We start from the raw sequence: 19,376 nt of genomic DNA, 5'->3' as shown, positions 1-19,376 counted from the left end.
GATACCGGAGCGGGGCTCCGCTCCGCTAACAGGGACGTCTTAGCGAACCGTCGCGGCAGCTTTCGCTACCGCGCGGAATTCCAACATGGCTGCCCCCGCGATGCGAGTGCGCTCCCTCGAACTGCGTTTCTTCATTTGAAACACGAGTGACGAAATCGCGAAAGCGCTTCCGAATAGGCAAACGTGCCACACTCCTCAACGATCTTTAGAACGGAAGCGAAAAATGTCGACCGAAGCGCGGGGCTGCTGCTATGCAGCGCCGAGAAAGACAGCCTTGTCTTGGCTATATTCCTAAGTTTGTCGGCTTTTTAAATTTATTTAGAACCATTACACCGTGTAAGCGACTACATCGTATTATTAGAAAGGTGGAATGAAGCACTTAACCCGGTATTTTACTTTGATTTAGCGACCAAATTTCAATTCGTATCTTTACTTTGGCATTGCGTTTCGGTTTGCACACGCACAGGGCACGACCAGTGACGCGAAACATTCCCCGTCGAGGGCGATACGGTTATCGCTTAGCTAAAAGCCTTTCTGCCGCTGACGCTGCGGTTGTGCTTAGCGGGCTGTCGGGAGCATAGCGGAGCGTCAAATACTGTCAGCTAAAACTGTCTAATGTATTCAGCCTACGTGAACTCCGTGACTTGGCAATGCGCTGAGTAGTTGTAACGTGGAGAGATAAGTAATCTGGGAGGCGTTTAATGTAGTTTTTATGTGAGTGGAGTCGCTATGATACAAAATGAATCTTTTCAAGGCACTGTGGCATCTTTAAGTAGTATTGCCGGGCGGGCGTTAGTCCAAAGCTCCTGGTACTAGGAGCGCGAAACTCATTGGTCGCTCGCTCGCAGTGTGTAGGTGCCTGCTGCTTCTTGCTTTTCAGCTGGCCGATTGTCTCACAGTGAGTATTACCTTGTCGCTTCCATTATTATCCTGTTTTGTTGCCGGGCGACATCGCAGCCATCACTTCAGGTTCTCTCTCCTTCAATTTACTTGTAGAAATTTTGTTTGGTGCTCGAATAACGGTTTGTAGAATACCTTGGCCATGGGTTTTTTATACCACCCATTGCTTGTACAGGCATGGTTGTTAGATTGCTGTTTGGTGTGTAAGATATACATATACATATGAAATATGTACATATTTTATACAGGTATCCATTCTTTACACGAAGTCGTAAAATACGCTTAAAATTTCGAAATAATCGGAGTTTCGAGATAAACAAAATGCCGAAGATTTGCAACCTACTCGCTGAACTAAGAGATAGTGCTTGTAACAAACGCTCCACGTCGCATAGAGGTTTTGTAATAAATGCAGGAGGATTGGCAAGGCAAAATAAATATCACTAGTGTGATGGAAAGAACTGCGTGAAGCTCGCCTCTTCGGCGTTTCTGAGTGTAGTCCAAGAAAAGCGTTCCCGAGCTTCTCAATTGTTGGTCGCCACCGCTACATTCTACCTGGCGCAGCATGTTTCTTGTTTCTGCCGTTGTAGGCATTCTCAAGGCTTTTCGTCGTCCGAATGATCAGCTGGGTCGTCCGCATCTATATGAACTATGCAGCTGCAGAAAAATATTCCGGTAACGGGAACATCGGCCTCGCCCAGCGCGTACTCCACGTAAATTTGCCGTTCACGACAGCCTTCGGCGTGTAGGTTGAGACCTTATCAGCTGCGTGTAACCGACTTTGCTTTGTGTCCTCTCTGTTAACATTTCCAGATATCCGTGGCTCGCCGGAAGAACCTTTCGTGATAAAGAGTGGGAAATAAATAGCACCTAAAGGAGGTAAATGCACGAGGAAAAACTTTTTCGACTTATTCGATATTACGAGATATCCGAGTACGCGTTAACTAGGCACTTCAATAGTTTTCAGGCTTTATTCCTTTAATGGAAACGTTAGCACCAAGTCGCACTGTTCAGTCAGTCGAGGGAGAGAGCCAACGCGACGTGACTTCTTCTTTGTCCCAGCGATGGCGATGCAACTGCCAGCAGGTGCTCCCTCTTCTCTGTGTATGTCGGGGTGGCTAGTGGCTTGTTTGTCGCATACCCATTCATGGCGAATGACCGGCGTTGTCTACGCTTCTCGACTGTTTAAATCACTATGCCACTGGTGATGGTCTTCCTTATATATATATATATAGAGTAATACCTCGTTAACTCCAAGTCGTAAAAACCCAGGGAAAATTTCGAGATAAACGGATTTTCGAGATAAGCAAAGTTGCGCTAATCGCCGGGAAAAATGAGCGCTCTTCAGAAAAATCACTACTACTTACCGGCTCTTCAGCGGCAGTTTCTAATCTTTATTCTCGTGCAGGTTTAAAAGAGAAAAAAATAACATACAAGAGACTTGAACCGGCTGGGTTTTGCCGCACTGCCATTTTATTTAGCAGAGATAAACTGCCTAATGCTCGTCTGCTTTGCGGTCGTACTCGGGCCTAGGAAGGCGTCCTCCAGCTGCTTGACGCATCGCATCAGTCGATCTTCCCCGCCGCGGCACTCGACCTTATTTCGAAGCAAGCGCAGCAAATTTCTCGTCTCAGAAGATGTCGGCACCTCTCGAGGTGCTTCGTCATCGCCGTCGTCTCCGCCGTTACCTTCGTTAGCAGAAAGCAGCGACGTATGGCAGGCGCGGCTAAATAAGAAAAAAAAATCGACGGACTTCAGGCGTGGCAGCATCGCGCGAATCTTGTGAAATGGTCCGGCGGCGGAATTTTCGTTCCACTCCCAGTCAAGATTTCGAGTTACCCGCAATCCGACCCAAAAATACTTCGAGATAAAGGGAAAAATATACATGGGACGTATAGGAAAATGTTCGGTGCCGTGGAAAATTCCGACTTAGCCAATTTTTCGAGATATGCGAGTTCGAGTTAACGAGATTATTACTGTGTATATATATATATATATATATATATATATATATATATATATATATATATATATATATATATATATATATAGGAAGCCCCTCATTTACAAACCCTATATATATACATATATATATATATATCGCCCCAGACCAGTATTCTGGAGGTCGTGGGTTCGGATCCCACCCGGTGGACATTTTTTCACCACTTTGTGTTCGACTAAAAAAATTCTTCATCTCTTTCTATGGCCCACCAAAACCTCCCCTTTGCTTTCCGAGGTTTTCTTGACTGCCTACCCTTATTTTCTGTCTTATTTCATGGAGCCCCTCATTTCCCATTTTCTGATTCGCTATATATATATATTTAAGGTTTGTAGAGACAGAGACAAATGAGAAATACGTAGAAAAAAAATAAGTTTACTGACGTTTCAGGGAGAGGACTCCCTTTCTTCAGAGTAAACTTATTTTTTTTCTACGAATTTCTAGTTTGTCTCTGTCTCTACTAACCTTATGTTTTTCGCGCTCTGTGTGAGTTTTATCTTTTCAGACTATATATAAGAATAGGCAACCAAGACAGCCAAAGAAAGCAAGAGGGGCAGTGTGGTAGGTCATATTTATTTTTTGAGTGACAGAAAGTGGAGAAAAAATGCCCGCCAGGTGGCGTATATGCTTTTCTTAGTCAGCACAGCCAAGCGACGCATGGCGCCATCTACGCGCATGTTTGAAGCTATGTCTACGTGCATCTGGCCCTCAATTTAATCGCTCAGAACCGCTTGGTCTCGTAGGGTAGTGGTTCGGCTCTTGCGAAGTAAACATCCTAGCCCGGGTTCAAATCCCGTTACCGCTTTTTTTTTATTTGTAAGGGTTGGCATTTATTTGTGATCATGCATATAATCTATTTATGACATCTTTATGCGTTATAAATAGGATTTCAGGTATTTTTGTCGCCTTTTGGTGAGTTTCAGCTACTGCTCCTTGTACGTTCTTGCGGGTTTTCCCCTTTCAGGTCGGTTTCGGTTATTTCTGTTGAATATTTTTCTACACCGCGGTTTTCAGCCATTCCAGGTCTGTTTTCGCTGCTATTTATTTCAGTTCAGGTGGTTCTATATGCTTAAGTACGTTTATACTCCGATATAACCCCCATAAGCAAGCTCAGGTGATAGCTGACTACTGACTAGGAAACGCACAAATGCCTGCCGGGTGTACCCGAACCCACGACATCCAGAATACGCGTCTCGTGCGATGACCACTACGCTAGCGTCGGGGCTGTTCTACCCTACACTTTCCTGGGTACTTATCTCAAGGTAATTATTTCCTGTTCTTGGGGGTAGTGGACAGCGCCCCTTCGACTGCTCGGGGTGAAGGAAACCTACTTTTTAACCCCCGGGCCGTGATTCGAGCGTCAAGGACATGTTGGGAGTGGTCGACGGGCGTTAAACCCTTTTAAGCTACCTAAGTCACCCAAAGTACCCGAACAGAGACCCTCGCTATGCATATAGCGAAATACAATGGGAAAGGAGGTGACTGTAGAATGAATGCAGATATAAGGGCAGGCAGTCAAGAAAGCCAAAGAAAGCAAGCGGAAAATGTGGTAGCTCAGATATTTTTTGAAAGAATGAAAGATAGTGGAGAAAATATGCCCGTTAGTTGGTATCCAAACCGACGACCTACCTCCAGATTACACGTCTTCGCCACAGACGCGTATTCTGCAGGTCGTGGGTTTTTTTCAAAAAAAAAAACTGCACCCAGCTGCAGTTTTTTTAAGCAGACGAACAAAAAAACTTCATGTGACGAGAATTCGACGCACCTTAAAGATCTCCTGGCGGTTTAATTGCTTCGTCGGCCTGCACTATAAGTATACCTCATAACACAGGCATGAGTAGCTTCGAGGCATCAAATACATCAATATGTTTTGGGAAGGGGCCAGGTTTCTAGGGAAAAAGACAGGAACTCCCCACGTGGTTTTAAATTATTGTGCGCCGAGTTCCCACACAAAACATTCATTCTTTTTTTAGCTGCTTTCGGTCATCGAATAAGGAAAACACCAAGATAAATATTTTCATGTATGCGTCCCTTCCTTTGTCCGACCTTTCACAACCAAACGTGTCACCACTGTGAAGGCAGGGAACGCTGTGGTGGCTGGGATAATCGCCAGTATTTGAGGACCCGTCGAGAGGAGAATTGCTCTGCCAGCTTTATTATCTCGTCCACCAGAACGATTCTACACAAGGGTATTTTCCAGCAACGTTACAGCAGCTACTGAGAGTAGAACCCCGACTTGCGATGTCCCTCAAATAACTATATTTATGTTGGAAAGCCTGGCAAAGGTCCGCAAAATAGGAAACGCTGCAAGTGATTGCGAAATAGCCATGGATCTTTTGAAGGAGGGAGAAGATATTTGGCCGGAAGAAGCTTGCAGCACTATATTTGAAATGCTTGAATACTCAAAAAGTGCTCACAGCCTGGACAAACGCCAACATTATTCTGATTCATCAGAAGGGAGATCCTAAGGGCCTAAAAATTATAGACCCATCAGCCTATTCTCAGTTGTATACAAGCTGTTTACCAAACCTATAGTTGGCGGCATAGGTGACAACCTAGATTTCCAGCTACCCAGACAGCAGGTTGGGTTTAAGAAAGGGTACTCAACCGTGGATCACATATGTGATAGAAAATTCCAAAGTGTACACTAAACCCATTTACATGGAATTTATAGACTACGATAAAGCGTTTCAGTGCTAACCGCAGCCGTGCTTCACGTATTAAAAGACGAAGGAATAGAGGAGATATTACATAGGACTTGTAGAAGACATATATAAAGGATACACGGAAAGGAGAACCCTCCACAAGCAAAGTGATACATTTCCGATCCGAAAGCTAGAAAGACAGGGAGTAGCATCTCGCCAACACTATTCACAGCATGTCTCGAGGTGCTTTTTAAAAAGCTTGGCTGGGAAAACATAGGATTAAGGATAAAGGGGGAACACTTGAGCCATTTGAAGTTTGCGGATGACGTAGTCTCGCTGAGTGAGACTGTAGATCACATTAAAAGAATGCTTGGAAAAGAAAGCGCGGCCTTTCGGGATAAACATTAACAAGAGAAAATGTAAAGTAATGACCAATAAGTATACCAAAACCGTCCTCTTCAGCTTAGGAAATGAAAAGCTAGAAGTAAAAAAAGATAACTAGCTCTTACACATAGTTACTGCTGACCCCAATCATGAGAGAGAAATCCGGCGCAGAATAGGTATGGGTTGGGATCACTCATCAAGCACTCCCAAATAATAAAAAGTAAGCTGCCTTTATCACTGAAAAGAAATATCTACATCCAGTGCATACTGCCGTTGATGACATACGGAGTTGAAACTTGGACCCTTCCTAAACAACAAAAAAGCAAACTTAGGTCGGCTCAATGGGACATGGAACGAGTAATGTTAGGAATAGCACTCAGGGACAGGAAACGAGCTACCTGGATCGGAGAAATACGTTAGAAGGTATCGAAAAGAAATGGACCTGCGCTGGCCATGTAGTGAGAAGAACCGACAGCCGGTGGACATTTAGGGCAACATTGTGGATACCAAGAGATGGGTCTGCAAGAAGAGGAAGACCATTAACCCGATGGAGGGATGAAATAGTGGAATTCGGGGGTAAATATGGACGCGAGCAGCACACGACATGGGCGGTTGGAGGTCACTGGGAGATACCTTCGTCCTGCAGTGGACCTAAGTGGGCTGATGATGATGATGAAGAGGAGGACAAAGAAGTTCCCGTTTTTAACGTATCCAAATAAGGACAAAAAATTGGTCGCCATGCCATCCTGCGAAAGTGGATGTCCAGAAAAGCTGTGGTAAGCCACTACAAATGGTGATGAAGGAGGGTATGAAATATTTCTTGTCGTTTCGGGGGGCTTGTCGGTTGCGCTAGGCAACTCTAGCGTCACTAGATAAGGGTGCACAGTATCGGCACTCTTTTCTCTTATTGGCCAGCGCCGTCGCCATGATCATTGGTCACTTCGCATTACTTGACATTTGTTTACACTGCGACGGTGCATGAGCGCCGCCATTGTGTTTATCCGTTTTAGTCGGTCAACTCTGGTAGGCATAGCTTGTCCTCCCTCCTCTGTGGCGGCTCGCGACTGACGTCGTTCCGAATGCGAGTCAAAAATAGCCCGTGTAACGGAATCTAATCCTTCCTAGCCCTCAAAGACAATCTGCAAACATAATCCTTAATATGTATATGTATGTATATATATATATATATATAGCAGAACAGAGAGATACGGGACGAGGGACTCGGTAAAGATACATATCAAGGTTGCAGTCGTCATTGCCAGTGCTATTCGGCTTTTTCCGAAATATATAATAGGGCCGAATGACGTGTGCTTGTCACGTTTCTTTGATTCATTGATAAATAAGCGAAAATATAAGTCGAGAAAAAATCCGCCGTTTTCCGGGAGCGGGACTCGAACCCACATCTCCGCATAACCGGTGCGGTGCGTTAACCAATTACGCTATCCCCACAGCGGCTTCTCTCTCGACTTTAAAGCGGGGGTTTATATTTACAAGAGCTCTGAGGCCGGTCAACTAGCGCCGCCCCTCGACTACCGCGGGAGACGTAGAACGTCTTCTTTCCCAGCGGCCGCCACGTAGAACGTGGTCAGAGGTCGGGGTTAGCAATTGGCATATCCGAACTGCTGGCATATCCGAACTTCTCCGAACTTCTCCGAGCTGGCATATCCGAAATTGGCATATCCGAACTTCTCGACTTATATTTTCGCTTATTTATCAATGAATCAAAGAAACGTGACAAGCACACGTCATTCGGCCCTATTATATATTTCGGAAAAAGCCGAATAGCACTGGCAATGACGACTGCAACCTTGATATATATATATATATATATATATATATATATAAATATATATATATATATATATATATATATATATATATATATATATATATATATATATATATATATATATATATATAGACTGAAAAGATAAAAACTCACACAGAGCGCGAAAAAAATAAGGTTAGTAGAGACAGAGACAAACGAGAAAGACTTAGAAAATAAAAATAAGTTTACTGACGTTTCAGGGAGAGGACTCCCTTTCTTCAGAGTACAAAATAAGTTCGTTTCAGAGCTATATATACAGAAAATGTAGCAAGCGCGAGGGCAAGGTAAGAGGAGGGAGAGTTTGTACAAATGGATTCATGGTTGGTGGGTAGCAAAAGAATGAAGGGAGAGCGGGAAAATTAATTACAACAAGGATAATAAGAACACACAGTCACGCGGTACGAACTTGGAAAAAAAGAGAGAGAGAAGAACCAAACACAGAGAAAAAAATAATACATAATTAAAAAATAAAAAAATAATAATAAATAACAAGGTAATTTTCCTCCCCCGTGGCAACGGGGGTGAAAGAGGGGTCAAAACAAGATAGGCCCATGCCCGTGTTTGACATGGGCAAAAAGATTAGTCACGCGGAACGAAGACGTTCCAAAGAAGATATGCACACAAAGGGCGAACATCTGCCCATTCACACCCGTTTTAGGAATCCAAGTAAGGTCATTGAAGCAAGAGACACGTGGCTTCTGTTGGTGGGGATCGCGCCCAAAAGCAGTAGGACAGGCAGTTTCGACAGGAAAGAGTGTACATTGGTATACAAAGAGCGAAAAAAATAAATAAATAAAACATAACCAGGTAATTTTCCTCTCCCTTGTGGCAATGGGGGTGAAAGAGGGGTCAAAACAAGATATGCCCATGCAGGTGTTTGACATGGGCAAAAAGATTAGTCACGCGGAACAAGGAAACGAAGATATGCAAATGCACACAAAGGATGAACATCTGCCAATACACACCCGTTCTAAGAATCCTGGTAAGGTAATCGAAACGTGAGACACGTGGCTTCTGTTGAAGGGAGGCGGGGGTCGCGCGCAAAAGCAGTAGGATAGGTAGTTTCGACTCGAAATGAGTGTACATTGATAGGGGAAAACAGACAAGGTCAAACAAGTCATGACAAAAAAAAAAAAACAGGCAGGTGCACGCGCATGACGCGGCAGCAAGTGGTATTCATCCTCCCGGCGCATGGTGCCAGTTCAGGGAATGCCGAGGCGGTCAGCAACGAATATTAGAAAACAACAATACAAAAAAGAAAGAGAACACGAAAACAATCACACACGCTCGCGTTCACAAATTAATTGCAAGGTGAGAATATCAAAGCTAAAAATGGTACTCCAGCCTTCTACCCAGAACACAATGTCCAGACTTGTTCATCAAATTTGCTTCAGTGAAGCCATTGTGCTAAAAAACGTCGTGCTAGCACGAAACTATACCCAACTACGAGAGCTCGCCAACTAATGGGAGAATATTATTGAGGGAACGAAATGAACAGGCATAACACTAGCCTGAGAAATGCAGCCGAAATTTTAATCGGAGGAAAGACAGGTTAATTTCCCATAACTTTCATTTATGCCAAACGACGCTGATTTAAACTTATAGATAAGGTAAGACTCACGAACCTCGCGATCGTGATGCGTTTTAAAACTAGATTCAAGAATTGTGGCCTTCAGTTGTTCAAAAGAATGACCAGGAGTGTTAACATGCTTTGATAGAGGCAAAGAAGGGCAGGTTTTTGCATGGGAGCGGTGATTGTCAAACCTCAAACGAAAGGGTGTTTCAGTCTGGCCAATGTATTGTTTGCCGCAGAGGGTGCATTCCAGCAGGTATGCGACGTTGGTGGAATCACAGTTAAAGTTCCCTTTTACATTAACATAATAGTTTGAAGCTGTGCTGGCGGCGCGCTGTGTGGTGGTCATTTGTGGGCATACCTTACACCGTGGTTTGTTACAGGGCATGCAACCAGTAGTCTGTGGTCGGCTGATGCTGGATTTAGTGAGAACATCACCCAAATTTTTGCTGCGTCTATAAACAACACGTGGTGGCTCGGGGAATATTCTCTTTAGGCGTTCACTTTGAGCGAGGATATTGTGATGTTTCCTTAGTATGGAAGCAACTTTCCGAGAAGAGGCCGAATGGGTCAAAACGAGGTTGGTTTGTTGAAAGGGTTTTGGAGCTTTTTTTCGGAGAATTTCGGTGCGGTTCAACTGGTTAGCTCGTGTAATCGCGTCATCGATCACGCGATTACACGAGCTAACCAGTTGAACCGCACCGAAATTCTCCGAAAAAAAGCTCCAAAACCCTTTCAACAAACCAACCTCGTTTTGACCCATTCGGCCTCTTCTCGGAAAGTTGCTTCCATACTAAGGAAACATCACAATATCCTCGCTCAAAGTGAACGCCTAAAGAGAATATTCCCCGAGCCACCACGTGTTGTTTATAGACGCAGCAAAAATTTGGGTGATGTTCTCACTAAATCCAGCATCAGCCGACCACAGACTACTGGTTGCATGCCCTGTAACAAACCACGGTGTAAGGTATGCCCACAAATGACCACCACACAGCGCGCCGCCAGCACAGCTTCAAACTATTATGTTAATGTAAAAGGGAACTTTAACTGTGATTCCACCAACGTCGTAAACCTGCTGGAATGCACCCTCTGCGGCAAACAATACATTGGCCAGACTGAAACACCCTTTGGTTTGAGGTTTAACAATCACCGCTCCCATGCAAAAACCTGCCCTTCTTTGCCCCTATCAAAGCATGTTAACACTCCTGGTCATTCTTTTGAACAACTGAAGGCCACAATTCTTGAATCTAGTTTTAAAACGCATCACGATCGCGAGGTTCGTGAGTCTTACCTTATCTATAAGTTTAAATCAGCGTCGTTTGGCATAAATGAAAGTTATGGGAAATTAACCTGTCTTTCCTCCGATTAAAATTTCGGCTGCATTTCTCAGGCTAGTGTTATGCCTGTTCATTTCGTTCCCTCAATAATATTCTCCCATTAGTTGGCGAGCTCTCGTAGTTGGGTATAGTTTCGTGCTAGCACGACGTTTTTTAGCACAATGGCTTCACTGAAGCAAATTTGATGAACAAGTCTGGACATTGTGTTCTGGGTAGAAGGCTGCAGTACCATTTTTAGCTGTGATATTCTCACCTTGCAATTAATTTGTGAACGCGAGCGTGTGTGATTGTTTTCGTGTTCTCTTTCTTTTTTGTATTGTTGTTTTCTAATATTCGTTGCTGACCGCCTCGGCATTCCCTGAACTGGCACCATGCGCCGGGAGGATGAATACCACTTGCTGCCGCGTCATGCGCGTGCACCTGCCTGTTTTTTTTTTTGTCATGACTTGTTTGACCTTGTCTGTTTTCCCCTATCAATGTACACTCATTTCGAGTCGAAACTACCTATCCTACTGCTTTTGGGCGCGACCCCCGCCTCCCTTCAACAGAAGCCACGTGTCTCACGTTTCAATTACCTTACCAGGATTCTTAGAACGGGTGTGTATGGGCAGATGTTCATCCTTTGTGTGCATTTGCATATCTTCGTTTCCTTGATCCGCGTGACTAATCTTTTTGCCCATGTCAAACACCTGCATGGGCATATCTTGTTTTGACCCCTCTTTCACCCCGGTTGCCACAAGGGAGAGGAAAATTACCTGGTTATGTTTTATTTATTTATTTTTTTCGCTCTTTGTATACCAATGTACACTCTTTCCTGTCGAAACTGCCTGTCCTACTGCTTTTGGGCGCGACCCCCACCAACAGAAGCCACGTGTCTCTTGTTTCAATGACCTTACTTGGATTCCTAAAACGGGTGTGAATGGGCAGATGTTCGCCCTTTGTGTGCATATCTTCTTTGGAACGTCTTCGTTCCGCGTGAAAAATCTTTTTGCCCATGTCAAACACGGGCATGGGCCTATCTTGTTTTGACCCCTCTTTCACCCCCGTTGCCACGGGGGAGGAAAATTACCTTGTTATTTATTATTATTTTTTTATTTTTTAATTATGTATTATTTTTTTCTCTGTGTTTGGTTCTTCTCTCTCTCTTTTTTTCCAAGTTCGTACCGCGTGACTGTGTGTTCTTATTATCCTTGTTGTAATTAATTTTCCCGCTCTCCCTTCATTCTTTTGCTACCCACCAACCATGAATCAATTTGTACAAACTCTCCCTCCTCTTACCTTGCCCTCGCGCTTGCTACATTTTCTGTATATATAGCTCTGAAACGAACTTATTTTGTACTCTGAAGAAAGGGAGTCCTCTCCCTGAAACGTCAGTAAACTTATTTTTATTTTCTAAGTCTTTCTCGTTTGTCTCTGTCTCTACTAACCTTATATATATATATATATATATATATATATATATATATATATATATATATATCAGGGTGTCGAACCGGAACTGAACCCGAACCCAAACCGTTTTTTTTTTTTAGGAGGCTGAACCCGAACCGGAACTGAACCGAAAAAACAAATAATGGTTACCGGTTTATGCCGAAACGGTTCGACCCTCCGCGGTTGATATTGCAGAGTCAATGCAATTCAGGCTTTTTTTTTCTTTCACGTACATTCAACTTCGTACCCGCTCGCGCACTTTCCCCTCCAGACAATTGAACACTAGAGAGTTTTAGCTGACCGTTTCTGACGGTCCGCTCCGCTCGGATAGCAAGCGGGAGCGCCATTGCGCATACGTGGTACGCTAGCGCGCAACCGGCGATACCGGAGCGGGGCCTCGCTCCACTAACCGGGGCCTCTTAGCGGACCGTCGCGGCAGCTTACGCTACCGGGCGGAATTTTAGCCTGGCTGCGCCCGCAATGCGAGCGCGCTCCGGCGAACTTCGTTTCTTCAGCTGAAACACGACCGACGAAGCCGCGAACGCGCGTCCGAATAGGCTGTGGAGCAATACACCTCAAAGATCTTTAGAGCGGAAGCGAAAAACGTCGACCGAAGCGCGGGGCTGCTTCTATGGAGCGCCGAGAAAGACCGCCTTGGCTTGGCTATTCCAAATTTTATCGGCTTGTTTATTGATATTTAGAAACATTATACTATGTCAATGACTACATAATACAAAAAAAAGGTTTCATGAGGGCAAGAAACACGTTATTTTGATTTGTTTGGGCGACCAAATACAAATTTTTATGTTTCCTTTAGGTTGAAGTTTTGGTTAGGTTAGGTTACGCCAATGATTCGCGCGAACCAGTCACGCGAATCATTCCCCGTCGAGGGAGATACGGTTATCGCTTAGCTAAAAGCCTTTCGGCTGCTGACGCTCCGGTTGTGCTGGGAGGGACGTCGGGAGCATAGCAGAGTGTCAAAAACGGTCAGCTAAAACTCTCTACTATCACGCTTTATGTAACAACAGGGGAAATGAATGAGCAACAATGCAGCAATGGTCAGTTGCTGCTGGAAGCGCGAGCGCAGTGCAAGCTGACCAAATGAAATGTCATTCTTGGCAGCTTGAAGGGGATAAAAAACGACTTTCCCCTTCCGTAGCTGCGACTTTATTGGAGCAATCAGGCTGCAGGAGTGCTCCACTCCGCAACAGCGAAAGCCCACACCCGATCTGTGCACACTTTTTGCGTTTCATAATTTGTTTAAAAGGTCCCACACCTGCAAATTGTTAATACTTGACAAGTGTGACCGCAGAAGCTGCTCAGTGGCAAAGCCGTGCTGCTGATGCAGTTTTGCCTCTTTAGGATCTGCTTTTTTTCGAAGGTGCACTTGTACCGACTGCCCAACTCGCTACATTATTTCTACTGCAACTCGTTTATTACTTATTTATGTATTTATTTATTTAGTACCCACAGCGCCTTGCGGCATTACAGTGGGGGGGGGGGGGGGGGTACAAAAAGGCAGTCACAAGAAGTACTTATCAGCAAGCAAGAAAGCAAGTTATAAGAGAACGCATATATACATTTCAAATAGCTGAAGACATGCCACGAAAAAATACTGCATTATTACAATAATTCAGAAAAAGGCACTCACAAGTACTTTACACAAGCGGGAATGGAATGTTCAAAAAACGACAAAGCAATGGAAAGGGCATATGACATTTTCGATAGCCCTCAGACACACCACGTGAAAAGACGGCATTGGTACGATAATTGAAAAAAAAAAAACAGTGCGTTCGGCGAGGCTGAAAAAATGCAATTCATGTATTAAAAGAAGCAATTACAGAATAGTGAGCGGACAGGTGATTTGAGGAAACAGCAAAACCTGCGGAGGGGAGTACTGCTGTGGACGAATTAAAGAGCGTCTAACCTAAAGAGCGTCAGGACATCCTTTCTTCAGAGTGAAGAAAGGAAGTCTCTGAAAAAAGAAGTCCTCTTCCCGAAACGTCAGTAAACCTTTATTTTTATTTTTAATATGTTTCTCGTTAGTCTCTGTCTCTACTAACCTTATTTTTTCTCGCTCTGTGTGAGTTTTTGTTTTTTGTTTCCAGACTATGTATATACAGTCGAACACGGATATATCGAACTCCAAGGGGATCGCGAAATAGTTCGATATATGAAAAATTCGATATAAAACAATATGGGCTCTGAGACCTCACCTGTGGTGGACGATCATTTACCGATCTGTGCATTGAAGAATGACAACTAATTCCAAACTCACGACGCAACAGGGTGCTTTATTTGCGTGAAAAAAAAATCTCTGATCTTGGCCAGCTTCTTTGTCCTGGAAATAAAATTCAAGACGCTGGTCTCGATCTTCTCGAGACTATCCAGGTGCGACAGCCCCGTTCCTTCCATGTCGCCGCAACAACGGCGAATCAAGCTGAACGCAGCCGCCACTTCACCGGCGGAGTACGATCGCGCAGCCGCCTCCTCGTCCGGACGATCTGCGCCACTCGAGCTTATCAGCCTGGGCTACTGCGGCCGCAGCTACGATATTCTCGTCACCAAGGCTCGAAACAGCCTCAACATTGCTGTCAGCGTTCACTAAGTCGTCGGCAGACACTCAGTCGAATTTTTTCCTCCCGCCTCCATCCGCTGAATGGCTTTCAGCTTTGTCGCAAAGTCCAGGTTCTTGCGCTTCTCTACACTGGCAGCAGTTGTAGCGGCCGTTCCTTCCGGGTCGGTTCACCCTCACCCAGTCACACGTGTCGTGAGACACGTACACGACGCCTGCACAACTCCAAAATTCCAGCCGTTCGCTGCGCCTTCGCACACTATGCACAAATAACACGCAAGCAAAAGAAGAACAACGCGCACACAACACAAAAGCTTTGATGGTAACGATTCCAAGGTGCTCTGAACGTTCTCTAAAAAGCGCTCGCGATGGTCACTTCCAACACAAACAGCAATGTACGGAAGGTGCCAGACAACTCTGGAAAGAGCAACAACAGCAAAATGCCAAAGGAGGAGGAGGCCGTCAGAGCATTCGTTCCTTCTCTTCCCTTTTCCGAGGCGACATCGGGGGAAGACAGACCCAGAGAGAGAGAAAAAATATTTTCGGCAAGCCTGGGAACGTAGCTAGCCGAAAAAAAGAGCTGTTCCTCATTTCGGAGAACGTGTGCAGTCGGAGCGCAGTCGGGGCATCCCTACCTCGAACTGTGGCATTTTCCTGGCATTTCGGGCTTCTGTCCCTGTCGGGTTCCGGCGAGGGCGCGATGTCGCCCGCTAAGCGACTGCCAAACACCACCTTCCAGCTCACTTGGCGTTCGATATAGCTAATGACAGGAAAAAAACCGTTCGATATAAACGTACTAATTTCTATACTTTTACACAGAATTTTCGAGGGGATAATTTATGTGTTCGATATAGACAATAATTCGACATACCCGTGTTCGATATACCCGTGTTCGACTGTATTTATATTGAAAGGTGATTTATTGACGAAGATCTTTCTGAATGCAAGAGGTTAGGAATCGCGATCAGGGAAGCAGACACGAGCCGATCGAAGCAGTCCGAGTGAACCCCGTCGTTCTAGGCGATGGCGATGAGAATTACCGACAGTCTTTTAAATGCAGAGCATTTCAGTAACTCACGATGTCACCCGCGTTGACGTCCGTAGTCGTAGTCCGCACGCTCACTGCGCATGCGCGTCGAGTCGAGGCGATAGCGAACACTCTCTCACGAGGGGCATTGGATTGGATTGGATTGGATTGGCTTGGCTTGGCTTGGATTGGATTGGATTGGATTGGATTAAAGTGGATTGTGTTGGATTGTGTTGCGTCATAGCCCCGGCACGTTGCATCATAGCCGCGGCAGACGCGCTGGGGCCGGCGCATGTGCAGTACTTTCTCTTCCTCGGTTTCCTCTCCTTCGGGCGCGGTGCGCATATAACCGGTGTGCCGTTCTCCGGCGAAGCAACATCCGCGCTTGGCTCAAACACCTAGAGTCCACGCCACTTTACAAGTACGCCAATGTCGTCGACTGGGACCGGCTTACGCAGTCCCCTCAACGTATATAAGCGTCGGAGCGCGCGTTCGGAATTCAGTCAAGGGCGTGTTTGCTTGGCTTTCGCTTGACGTGACGCTTTGCTTGACTCGAGTAGATGCGACGCATTTACTCGAGTTCTCCCCGTTGGAAGATGCGGGCGGCTTTTTTGCTGATTATGACGCTGCTCGCACTGGTCAACATGACCCATTCTGGGTAATGACGACCCTGATGCTTGTGGGGAACATAGCTAATATTGTTCACTACAATATATATATATATATATATATATATTGAAAGGCGGTTTAATTGCTAACAAGCAGTAAAAGCAAGAGGCGGGAAGCAGCGCCGTCTGTTCCAGGTGAACCGGATAGGGGATCGCTGATCTGACCACGAGGACGCACAGATATGATGCCAGCTTGATGCTTCCGGCACATACCCGAGCAGGGATTGGACGATCGAGGTCCGTTAGTCCTTTCACTTCTCTTCATTAAAATATATATACACTTCAGAAGATGATGCAATGGGCCCGGTGAAAATACCGTAGGGCGTACAGACGAACGGGTAACAAACAAACTTTAATGACGTTTCCGCCTGCGACGGGCCTTCGTCAGAATAAAACCCAAGCGCTCGAGCATAAGCTTATAAGGTTTCAAGGGCCAATCATAGCAAAGAGGGTTACATGTGCTGCGTGGTACGTCAGAACAACTGATAAATCTTTAAAAGTGATGTGCGATGCAATTACAAAATATAACTGGTTTTCACAGTAACATGTCATTCATGGCTGTAGCGAACAAAACAAAAACAGAAAAAACGAAGAGAGGGTGCAGTACAACAGGACCAGCATTAAATTACAGTGCAAAGTAGAAAGAGAGCAACCGCGACATTCGACCAATGTGTCACTGTTAAACAATATAAGTGGGGCCAAAGAAACTGATAATAGAGTAAAAACATTAAAACTGTACCAGTGAAACTGCGAGCACGCGCGCATTATCATACACGAATGCCCATACACAAAGATGTGTAATGAAGATGTGAAATTTCACACAGACCACTATGAGTGCGCCAAGAAGGTCAGCGCGCCGATGTTTTCGTTTAAGCCTGGTGTCATGGATTTGAATTTATGAATAAGATAGGATTCTCTGACTTCTCTATCATTGTTCGAACGGAAACCGGATTCAAGAATTGTCACATTAATTTTATCGAACGCATGGCCTGCTGCGTTTATATGTTTGGATAACGACAGATTGGGAAGGGTCCTAATGTGTGACTTATGATTGTTGAAACGTAGTCTGAAAGACTTGGTGGTCTGGCCAATGTACTGAAGTCGGCATTGTGCGCATTCTAGCAGAAAAATAGCATTTTCTGTGTCACAAATTAAATTTCCTTTGATATTAAGCTTAAAATGTGAAGCTGTACTAGTGGCTATTGTGGTGGTCGTCATATGGGGGCAAATTTGGCATCGCGGTTTTCGGCAGAACCGACAACCGATGTAAGATGGGCGAGTGGTTTTAGATGAAGTGAGTGAACCTCGTAGGTTCGTGGAACGCCGATAGACTACGCGGGGCGGATGTGGAAAAACGCGTTGAAGTTTATGGCTTTGCATGAGGATATTATGGTGTTTTTTTAAGAATTGAAGTAACTTTTGGGGCTGAGGCTGAATAACTTAGAATCAGATTAGTAGTTGGTTGGGCAAGAGGCGGCCTGGTAGGGAGCAATAGTTCGTTCCGCTCAAGTTTGCTATCGCGTTTTACTGCGTCATCAATAATCTGTGCCGGGTATTTTTGCTTTGTAAGGGAGTCACGGAGTACTGCGCAGTTTCGGTTAAAGTCGGCTTCTTGCGAGCATACTCTTTTGAAGCGAACCGCCTGACTGTAAGGTATGCTGGTCCTGTTATGCTTTACGTAGCTGCTTTCAAAGTGTAAATATTGATGGCGATCTGTGGGCTTTCTGCAAAGCTTTGTGGTTAATTTTCCGTCATGCAATGACACTCAGACGCCAAGAAAGTTGATTGTTTCAGCCGAATATTGGTGCGAGAAAAAAATGTGTGGGTGGCAGTTGTTGAAGTCTCTAATGAATGAAAGAAGTTCTTGTTCGCCGTGTTGCCAAATCAGAAAAATATCATCGATAAAGCGTTTGTAATAGAAAGGTTTAAGAGAACGTTTGTCGAGAAATGCGGTTTCGAGAGAGCACATGAAAATGTTAGCGTAGCTTGGTCCGACCCTCGTGCCTATTGACGTTCCGTTGATCTGAATATAGTGCATATCATCAAATTCAAAGATATTAAGCTCTAGAACTAGTTTGAGCAGCGTTGCCAGTGTTTCACTGTCGATGGGATTAGATTAGTGAAAGGCGTCATACGTTTCTACGGCAGCTCGGACGCCATCGTCGTGAGGAATATTGGTGTACAGAGAAGCGACGTCCAAAGTGACGAGTAGTGAGTCGGGTGGGACGCGAAGTTCAATAATATCACTCAAGAAATGGTTTGTGTCTTTTACAAACGAAGGAAACTTAGTTCGCATTTTGTTTATCAGCGAGTCCACATAACAAGAGAGTATTTCCGTTACCGTGCCGATGCCGGTTACGATAGGACTGTGATTGGCCCTTTGCTGTGATTCGCCCTTGAAACCTTATAAGCTTATGCTCGTGCGCTTGGGTTTTATTCTGACGAAGGCCTGTCCCAGTCCGAAACGTCAATAAAGTTTGTTTGTTACCCGTTCGTCTGTTCGCTCAACGGTATATATATATATATATATATATATATATATATATATATATATATATATATATATATATATATATATTCTGGAGGTCGTGGGTTGGGATCCCACCTGGCGGGCATTTTTTCTTCACTTTCTTTCTTTCTTTCCAAATTCTTAATCTGTTTCAATGATCTACCACATCCTCCCCTTTGCTTTCCGAGGTTTTCTCGACTGCCAACCCTTATTTCTGTGTTATTTTCAACGAGCCCCTCATTTCCTATTCTGATTCGCTACATGCATAGCGAGGGCCTCTGTTCTGGCAGTCTTGTTGCCAAAGGGAGCTTAAGAGGGTTCAAAGCTGGTCGACCACTCTGGACATGTCGTAGACACTCGAGTCACGACCCGGGGGTTAAAAAGAAGGTCCCCTTCACCCCGATTAGTCCGAATGGCGCTGGCTACCACCCCCAAGCACAGGAAACAAACATACCTAACATAAATACCCCAGAAAGTGAATGGGAAAATCGCCCCGCCGGTAG

At 44.9% G+C, this 19,376-nt stretch overlaps 1 long non-coding RNA gene across 1 annotated transcript in view; it reads left to right on the top strand.

Annotated features, from left to right (window-relative positions):
* Positions 1-557: 557 nt before the first annotated feature.
* The window catches only part of LOC144179629 (uncharacterized), a 35,237-nt gene continuing 16,418 nt past the window's right edge, over positions 558-19,376 (top strand). Inside the window, exon 1 of the long non-coding RNA XR_013324314.1 lies at positions 558-898. This is a non-coding gene — a long non-coding RNA (uncharacterized LOC144179629). The remainder of the gene's footprint in view (positions 899-19,376) is intronic.

The sequence above is a fragment of the Haemaphysalis longicornis genome, unplaced genomic scaffold (genome assembly GCF_048455015.1).
Source record: "Haemaphysalis longicornis isolate Haplotype H1 unplaced genomic scaffold, Haemaphysalis longicornis Haplotype H1 scaffold_4, whole genome shotgun sequence".
NCBI classification, from domain to species: domain Eukaryota; kingdom Metazoa; phylum Arthropoda; class Arachnida; order Ixodida; family Ixodidae; genus Haemaphysalis; species Haemaphysalis longicornis.
The sequence above is the reverse complement of the archived record's forward strand: the minus strand, read 5'-3'. Positions and strand labels throughout refer to the sequence as shown.